The sequence below is a fragment of the Vulpes vulpes genome, chromosome 5, assembly GCF_048418805.1.
Source record: "Vulpes vulpes isolate BD-2025 chromosome 5, VulVul3, whole genome shotgun sequence".
Taxonomy (NCBI): domain Eukaryota; kingdom Metazoa; phylum Chordata; class Mammalia; order Carnivora; family Canidae; genus Vulpes; species Vulpes vulpes.
In genome coordinates this window covers 57336365-57344987 of record NC_132784.1, presented here as the reverse complement: position 1 = coordinate 57344987, position 8623 = coordinate 57336365, and the positions used below count along the sequence as shown (strand labels likewise).

The 8623-nt window shown below is 48.0% G+C and overlaps 1 long non-coding RNA gene across 1 annotated transcript; it reads left to right on the top strand.

Annotated features, from left to right (window-relative positions):
* Window positions 1–1126: 1126 nt before the first annotated feature.
* On the top strand, window positions 1127–8317 carry LOC140599017 (uncharacterized). Its single transcript, XR_012001600.1, has 3 exons — window positions 1127–1381; window positions 5474–5758; window positions 6446–8317. It is a non-coding gene; the product is annotated as an uncharacterized lncRNA (long non-coding RNA).
* The last annotated feature ends 306 nt before the right edge of the window (window positions 8318–8623 follow it).

Genomic DNA, 8623 nt, shown 5'->3' with positions numbered 1-8623 from the left:
CATTCCTTGGCATGCAGCCATGGCTCCAGCCTGAGATGGTGCGCTCTCTCTGTGTCTCTGTCTCCTTCATCTTTTTTTTTTTTAAATAATTTATTTATTCATGAGAGACACAGAGAGAGGCAGAGACACAGGCAGAGGGAGAAGCAGGCTCCCTGCAGGGGAGCCCGATGCAGGACTCAATCCCGAGACCCCAGGATCATGCCCTGGGCCAACGGTGGATGCTCCACCAATGAGCCACCTAGGTGTCCTTCTCTATCGTCTTATGAGGACACTGATGCTATTGGATCGGGGCCCATCCTACCCCATTATGACCTCACCTTCACTGGTTACATCAGCGATGACCCCATTTCCAAATAAGGCCACATCCTGAGGCACTGGGAGTCGGGACTTCATGGTCTTTTCTTCAGGGGACACAATTTAACCCATTACAGGTGGGAAAAGAGGAAAGTAGCTCTGAGAAGTGGCTCACACATTTGGCCAAGCAAAGCCTCCCCCACACCCCACAACCACCCTGGTGTTGTTTCTGAGGTGCTGTAGCTAAGTGTCTGGACAGGACAGTCATGGCTTGATGTGCATGGCTTAGCATCCGGGGTTACAGAAAGAGTAGCGTATCCTTTTCCAGGGAAAGGAGACGGAATAATGAGAGGTACACTGGGACCGGTGTGTGTTTGAAAAGCAGGATGACATAAGAGGAGTATTTTGGAAAATAAAGAGGCACCTTCTAGGAAGAGGAGATGTGGGGAGAGGAATGGGGAGCGGGACGGGAGCTGAGTGTGAGCCCTTGCTAGGACGGGCCCGTGGGAAGGTCAAGTGCACCTGACGCTGCCATCTTCAGTGTCCTAGCAGCGCTGAACAAGGGGCCTGTTTCCCCGGGGTCCCCACTTCTGTGTCCAGGCCTGGGGGTGCACATGAATCCTGTCTGGGGTCCCCTCTGCCTCTGCTCTGTGGCTCCTGACCCCGCAGCGTGCTGAGCCCAGAAGGCGCCCCAGCTTCCGGGGTTGCTTCAGAGCCTGTGGGCTCGGCCTCGCCCCTCTCCTCGTCCTCTGTCTGACGTGGCACTTTCTGTAGCTGCTGGCCATCCCGCGGCTTCGGCGTCTGACCCAGGAACTCCCTGCAAGCACCCGGTGCCCTGATCTGCCTCAGGGGGAGGCCGTGCGCGCGGTGCTTGGTGACTGGGTGCTGGGGCGGGCTCCCCGCAGGGCAGAGGGCTCCCCGCTCCAAGCGCAGACCCGACTCTCACCACAGCCATGGCCCTGACCCCGGACGCCCGTGCTGGGGACCCGCGGCTCCACGGGCAGGACTCCACAGGGCTCGCCCCCGCCGGCTGCCACCACGTCCCGGCCTCTGTGGCTCTTGTGATCACTGTCACCTCCCGTTGGTGGTAAGTTTTCTTCTCTCCCAGAGAAGGATCTACTCAAATGTATAAATCAGGGGTGCTCAGTGGCTCCAGCGGTTACACAACCAAATTGTGGTTTCCGCTCAGGTCATGATCTCAGGGTCACAAGATTGAGCCCCGAGTCAGGCTCCTCACTGGACTCTCCCTCTCCTCCAAAAACAAAAACACAAACAACCTGCCCCCGAAATATATAAATCGGACTGTTCCATCCTTATTGCCCAATTATGGAAAATCTTGTGTGACATGTTTGATTTGGCAGCAAAAAAATAAAAATTCCCTCTGAGTATCAAGGCATTATTTATTTTTACTGTATAATCCTTCCCATGAAATCCAAAGATTTCCTTATAATTGTCAGAGGGAAAGTATGAATGATGTTATTTCCTTTTATCTGCCGGCACAACAGAAGACAAAAGGATTTTTTTCCTTCCCTCTTAGGAAAGCACAAGTGTCTGTAGATTATCTTTTGGGAGATGTTTGGATTGTTTTCATGGCTCCTTAGTTTTCATACGTTGAAATAGTGTTCCCCAGCCCCCTCACCTTTGTATATATACATATACGTATGAGACTGTTTATAGGTAGACACTTGAAGCTGTATCTACAATTGCCATCATTAGTATCAGGCACTTCATAAATATCCCTTTAAGATGCTATTTGATACCTTCCGTACTCTTGGAGGAAACAGACTGGGTCCTGCTGTTTCCAAAGCAGCTAAATGTATTACAATAAATTTGCTTTCTCTGTGCTGTGGAATTGGAAACCTATAAGATGTTGAATAAGAAAACTGATACCACTGCTTATCTGTCCAAAAGCCAGTGGTGTTAGGAAGCCCAGTAATTGAAAAATGGATAGCATTGATATTTGAACCTTTTTATATAACCTTTGAAGTGTAAGCCTTTTGGGGAATAAATTGCTTTTTGTAACAAGAACAATGTCAGATCCCATATTTAGAAATCGCGCACTTAATTCATTTTCAGGCAGAGAAACTCATGTTGTCTTGTTGGGAAAAACATTGCAAAATGGATTAAGCTTCACCCTGGAGAGATGATAACCTAATATAAATAACTGCAGGCTGATCTTTATTAGTTACAGAGCAAATATTGCCAAATAGGACAGGCGACCTTCAATGGTGATTGATCTAGGATAAGTCATCGGCAACATTGTCTTTGGAGAATAACTTTGGGGCATTTTGGGATCTTTAGTCTGTTCTTATTTAAGAGGACGCTATGAAGCTAATGCTGGGGAAGAGTAAGTTCATCTTATTTAACGGTAAGGATTAGAGCTCACGCCGGGCAGAGTAACGACATCCGATTCTGGGGTGGGCAGACGGCTCGATGTTTGTTGACCTGATCACAATGGTGGGAGCCAGGTACTCGGCTGGAGACCTACCCCTGATGAAGCCTCTCAGGTTTTGGGGAGCCCACCCCAGCTCTGTGTTTGAACAGTCCCGCCCTAATGAATCATTTGGTGTGTGTGATGTGGGGCCACTGGACGGTCACCAGCCAGAGCGTTCTCCGAAGCTCAGACCACAAAAGAGGTGGGATCACATGGGTTATTTCTGTATGGTACACACAGACACAGTCCATCCATTCCAAGAGGAGGGAGAAGGACTCAGGGATTGTTCGATATTGGAAAAAAAAAATTAGAAAGAGACAATGATCACTGTGGATGTCTGCCCGGTTGTCAGTTTTCAGGAGACAGTGTCATCCAATGGGCAGCTATGTTACTCTGTTTTCAGCTCAATCTCGTCCTTGGAACGTCTTTTTAGCAGGTATATTTCTATATTTCAAAAGTGTTGGTCATGACTTCCAATGCATCAATCTCATCCACCCAAGACAACTGGACAAAAACGACGCCTCCCTGCAGACCTCGACACCCACCCTGCGAGGGGAGCCACATCCCATGCACATCTCAGAGTGAGGGTCGGAGGTGGGGGGAACGGTGGTGTGGAAAGTCCTGCAGCATTTCTAAAGACACTACGTTTCTGAGACCATGATAAATGTTTGTCCTCCTAAAACTCTTCCTTCTGGTGCCTTTTCACCAGATGACCCCAAGGTGGAGAGATGGCTGGGCTCGTCTTGGTCCGTCCACCCCGACGGTGGGTGGGGTTGCGTCGATCTGGGTTGCTCACTCCTCTTGTTTGTTAAGAATCGGGGAGGTGAGGTCCTTCAGGGGCCCCCCAGGAAGCCACCTCCCCGGTCTACCCTGGGGCCGACCCGTCAGCAATGCCCTTGCTGCACGCTGTGTGCAGGGAGAGCCTGCAGGCCTGTGTATGGGGTGTGGGCAGGCGCGGGTCCCATATTTCTGAGACCTAAGCGGGTAGTATTCAGGTAAACTAATAAGGCAATTAAAAAAATGAATGATATCTTTCTCTATTACTAATGAAAAGTGAGAGTCATCGCTGAGCACCAATTGCTTTAGGGTGAAGTTCAGTCATTTTCTAAAAGTAAACTTTTTATTTTGGAATAATTTTAGATGTGCAGAAAAAAATTGCACAGCGAGTACACAGTTTCCTATTATTAGCATCTCGTTTCAGGGTGGTATATCCGCCAGGGTTAGAGACCCAATACTGGTATGTTATTACTAACTAATGTTCATACTCGGTTCAGGGTTCCATAGTTCTTATCTGAGACTTTTTTTCCTGTCCCAGGATCTCACCTGGGACCCTGCATCACTTCTGGTCGTCATGTCTCCTTGGGCGCCTCTGGGCCATGACAGTTTCTCAGATATTGCTTATTTTTGAAGGCCTTGATAGTTTGGGGGAGGACTGGCCAGGCAGCTCCTAAGATGGTCTTCTATTGGGATTTCCTGGTGCTTTTCTCAATTGAGACTGAGGCTACGGGTTTGGGAAGCAGGACCACAGAGGTAAGCTGATACATCCAACACATCATGTCATACACTGCCAACATGACCTTCCAGTGTGGGAATTGACCATCAGCCCCCGGCCAAGGCATGTATGACCTCGCAGAGTCTCCCTGCCCCCATCCATGCTGTGTTCTTTGGAAGGAAGTCATGTGCAGCCCACACTTACGGAGGGAAGACGTTGCTCCCTGCCTCCTTGAGGACAGAGTGTCTCCACAGGTTATTTGGAATTCTTCTGCACAGGAAATTTGTCCGTTCTCTCCATTCGGCTACTTGTTTGATTATTTATGTCTGGATGGACTCAGGGATATTTATTGTTTTAATGATGAAAAATTGGAATATGTGGGTGGCTCAGTGGTTGAGCATCTGCCTTCCCCTCAGGGCGTGACCTGAGGTCCTGGAATCCAGTCCCAAATCGGGCTCCCCGCAGGCAGACTGCTTCTCTCTCTGTATGTGTCTCTGCCTCTCTCTGTGTCTCTCATGAATAAATAAATAAAATCTTTTTTAAAAAATGACAAAAAATTAAAAACAAACATCTAAATGCAGGCACCTGGCCATGGGCTGAGCTCTGAGGGTGTACAAGTCTGTCGTAGTCACTCAGTAGCTGTGAGGATGGGCAAGTTGGTTGCTTTGAAACTTGGCTGCCTTGTCTCAAAAATGGAAATAATAGTGGTACCAAGTTCATAGGGCTGTTCTGAGGTTTGGATGAGTTGAAGCCTGTTTAGCACGTAGGGCAGTGGCTGGCACAGAACAGGTGCTCAACAAAATGCAAGCCCACTTACCTGCCCTGTCTCAGCCCCTCTCCTGCCATCGGGGAATCCTGCTCTCCATTGGAAGGTGGGTGTCAGCAGACCATCCCCTGGGTTTTGCCAGTCAACTTCCAGTGAGGGTTACCATGAGGAGATGCCAGCAGGATGCCCAAAGGCAGGAAGAGGAGTGGCTTCTTGCCTGCCACCCCCATGGGCAGGGTTTGGTGGTGGCCATGGCTGCACGTGGTGGTGGGACTCCAGAGGCCACTGTGAGGTGGGGGTGGTGGCCTGTTTTGTGGGCCCAGTGGTCAGAGGCTGCACCTCTTCTGGGGACAAGAAGCTGGCTGCTGCCAGGACTCTGGCAGCAGGTGCACACAGGGTCCCATGCAGGCACCAGCATCCCTTTTCCCGAGCCTGGCCAGTCTCTGTGCCTCCCTCATCCCGCATCTTCTCTCTTTGTCCCTTGCAGGCATTTCAACTTCATGACAAGCAACTTCATGTCAGACCCCTGCCTGTCCCGTGGCCAGAGAAGTGCTTGAGCCCTGCCTGAGGAAGCACCACTGCTGTTACCTTTGGCTTCATCGCCACTGCTAGTAAATGACAAAAGGAGAGAAGCCACGTCTGCATCTGCCCATTTATGTCGCCGCCCCACACGCCTGCTCACCCACCTGGTGGTCGGTGGGCACAGGCGTCTCCAGGGAGAGATGGTGTCTCTGAATACTTTGTCCCCAGATGAGAAGTCATCCAGCAAGATGTAAGTGGCAGGGACGTGGAAGGGGACAGATTCATTGTCCCTTTCATGGCTACATACTAGTTTTCCTATAACGCTGTAGGCCCCGGTATTTACAGGGCCGGGGTGAACCTACTGCTCTCTCTGCCTCCTGAGGCCATGGTGGGGTGAGACCTGCAGGCACCCGTGTCGGGGGTTGCCCCTCGGCTCGTCCGGCTTCTGCTGGGAACCATTCCTGCCCGGAGGCGGGAAGAGACTTTGCCCGGCAGCTGTTTCCAGGGCTGCCTGACAAATGCTATGTGAAGGTCCTGCAAGAATAAAGAATGTGTCCTGATGCCGAAGAAGACACGCAGTGGGGGAGTCACCATGAGAACAGAGCTCATCTTTTTGAGTTTGGCAAAGATCCATTATGTTCCTTATATCTTTTTATAACTCTGAAATAAATCTCACTGAGGTCTTCCAGATGGTGCGAGGGATAAATTCTACGTGAACACTTTTCTCTGTGTGTTCCAGGCTATATTGGCAATCACGATCACAACCAGTTAAAACTTTAGTCAGTTTTTTTTTTTTATTAGATTGTAGGATGCCAAAAAATGTTTGATTTTTAACTTAGTTGGGCCATTTGTTGAACTGCTCAAATGCATCCATTATTTTGCTCTCAATTCACAGCATTTGTGCCTCACAATGTCTCCTGGGGTTTTATTTTCATAGCAGGAGGAGGAAAGTGGTGCTGCAGCTTGGCAGGCTAGCCCGGTGCCCGCTTCCACACTGCCAGTGCGCCCTCGGTTCCACGTCTGCAGACGTGAGGAGGAAAGCTGCATACGCGCCCCTCACATGCTGTCCTGACCCCGACTGGTTCCCAGACCCCAGCACCCACGGCACCCTGGACAGAGAGCCTGAGAGTGGAGCGCTGGCATTTCAAAGAGCCTCACCTCACTGCGTAGGAGGCTGCCCACTTTCACAGAAACTCAAGACTGGACGAATAATGCAATTAAGAAAAAGAAATGCACAGTAATGGGGAAAAAAAGGAAAATACAAAACAAAACTTAGAGACATGTTGGAGGCTTTCACCACCCTGCTAACTGCAAATACGAAATATCTCCTACTTAGCAATGCAGGGAGGTCAACTTTGTCCTCCTCTCCTTGCCCCTTCTCTCCTCCCTTACTGTTTGAAGCTTATACAAAAGTACAGAAAATCACACAAGACACAGCCAGATAAAGCTCTGGCTTTATCACATCTGGATATTTTGCTACAATTTTTTTGGGAAGATTTCTCTTTCCTTATTTCTTTTTGATTTTAGAATAATAGAACAGGTACCTTCCTAGCCCCCCGTATGGCCTTCACAATTTTGTTCTCTTCCTCCCAGAGGCCTCTCACCTGGAAGGGGGAGGTTCTCGATCCCTGGCATGGTAGCTATGTATGTTCTTTATTATTTCCATAAATGATGTAACAAACGTTTGTGTTGATACGTTTTTATAAATGGGATCATTCCATGTTTTTTCAGCAAACTGTTTTCATCATTTTATATTTAATTTTTTTATATTTACCACGTTGATACACCTAGCTCCAGAACTTAATCAATTTTCTGCCAGAATTTTTCCATTCTGCTCTGCATAAAAATTTATGTTGTTTTCTTTATTTAAAATCAGCTGCTCGTGGGGCACCTGGGGGGCTCCGTGGGTGAAGCGTCTGCCTTTGGCGTGGGTCGTGATCTCGGGGTCCTGGGATTGAGTCCGATGTCACACTCCCTGCTCAGTGGGGAGCCTGATTCTCCCTCTGCCCCTCCACCCCACTTTTGGTTTCTCTCTCTCTCTCTCTCAAATAAGTACATAAAATCTTGAAAATAAAATAAACTTGGCTGCATATAATGCTCTTATGAATGACTTATGTGGGCATCTTTTGCATGTGGGAGAGACCATCCATAGGACACACAGCCAGCAGCCGCATCCCTGTTATATATCGAACAAGGCCAGGGACACACTGAATCCACAGTAAATAATGTCCAATGTCCTTTTAGAGGCTCTCTCACAGACATGCATCACCTGGGACTGTGAATAAACCTCACACACCTCTTCATTTGTTTGGATGTTGCAGGACTTCAAATAACATCGTGTTAAGAAATCTCTTTCATATCCTGCCCTGGATTTATTCCCAGCTGCTCAGTGATTGCAGATGTTATTGTAAATCAGATTTTTGAAGTTGTTTGCTTTGATTGTGTGAAGTTGATGTACAGAACTGCCTATTTCTAATAATTTATCTGTGGACTCTTGACCCCAAATGTCACAGTGTCTCAAAAATAACATTTTTTTTTCTTCAGTTTTTCCAATTCAGAAACCTTTGCTTTGTTTCTCCCAGGGAGCAGATTTACATCTCGAGAACACGCTGAAGTGGTCATAATGGGCAAGCTCATTTGTTCCTGGTTTCAAAGGGAATGCTTGGAATGCCTCACAATTAAGAATCTCCTTGGCTATAGGGATTTGATGGTTCAGATTTATCAGACTAAGGAACTCCCCACGAGTGTGCAGACTTTTCTTATTTTTTAATGATTAATTAATAAAAGGTTAAATTTTGTCAAATGTTCATTGACATGTCAGTAGGTAATTTTACATTTTTCCTCCTTTATCCGTTAAGGTAGTAAATTGTGTTAATAGAAGCTTTGATATCAAGCCATTCTTGCACCAAGACCTAACTTGATCATCATGTAAATTTTTATGCTAATTGGACTTGTTCCTGTTTTAATTCAGCTGTGTGCATCTCCATTGAGTAGCTGAGGTTGGTGTAGAATGTTCCTCTCTCACACTGCACTTGTCCCAGTTTGGTAGGAAGGCCCCACTCACCGTGACACATGAGGGAGGAGGACCTCTCGTCTCCTCATTGTCTGGAGGAGA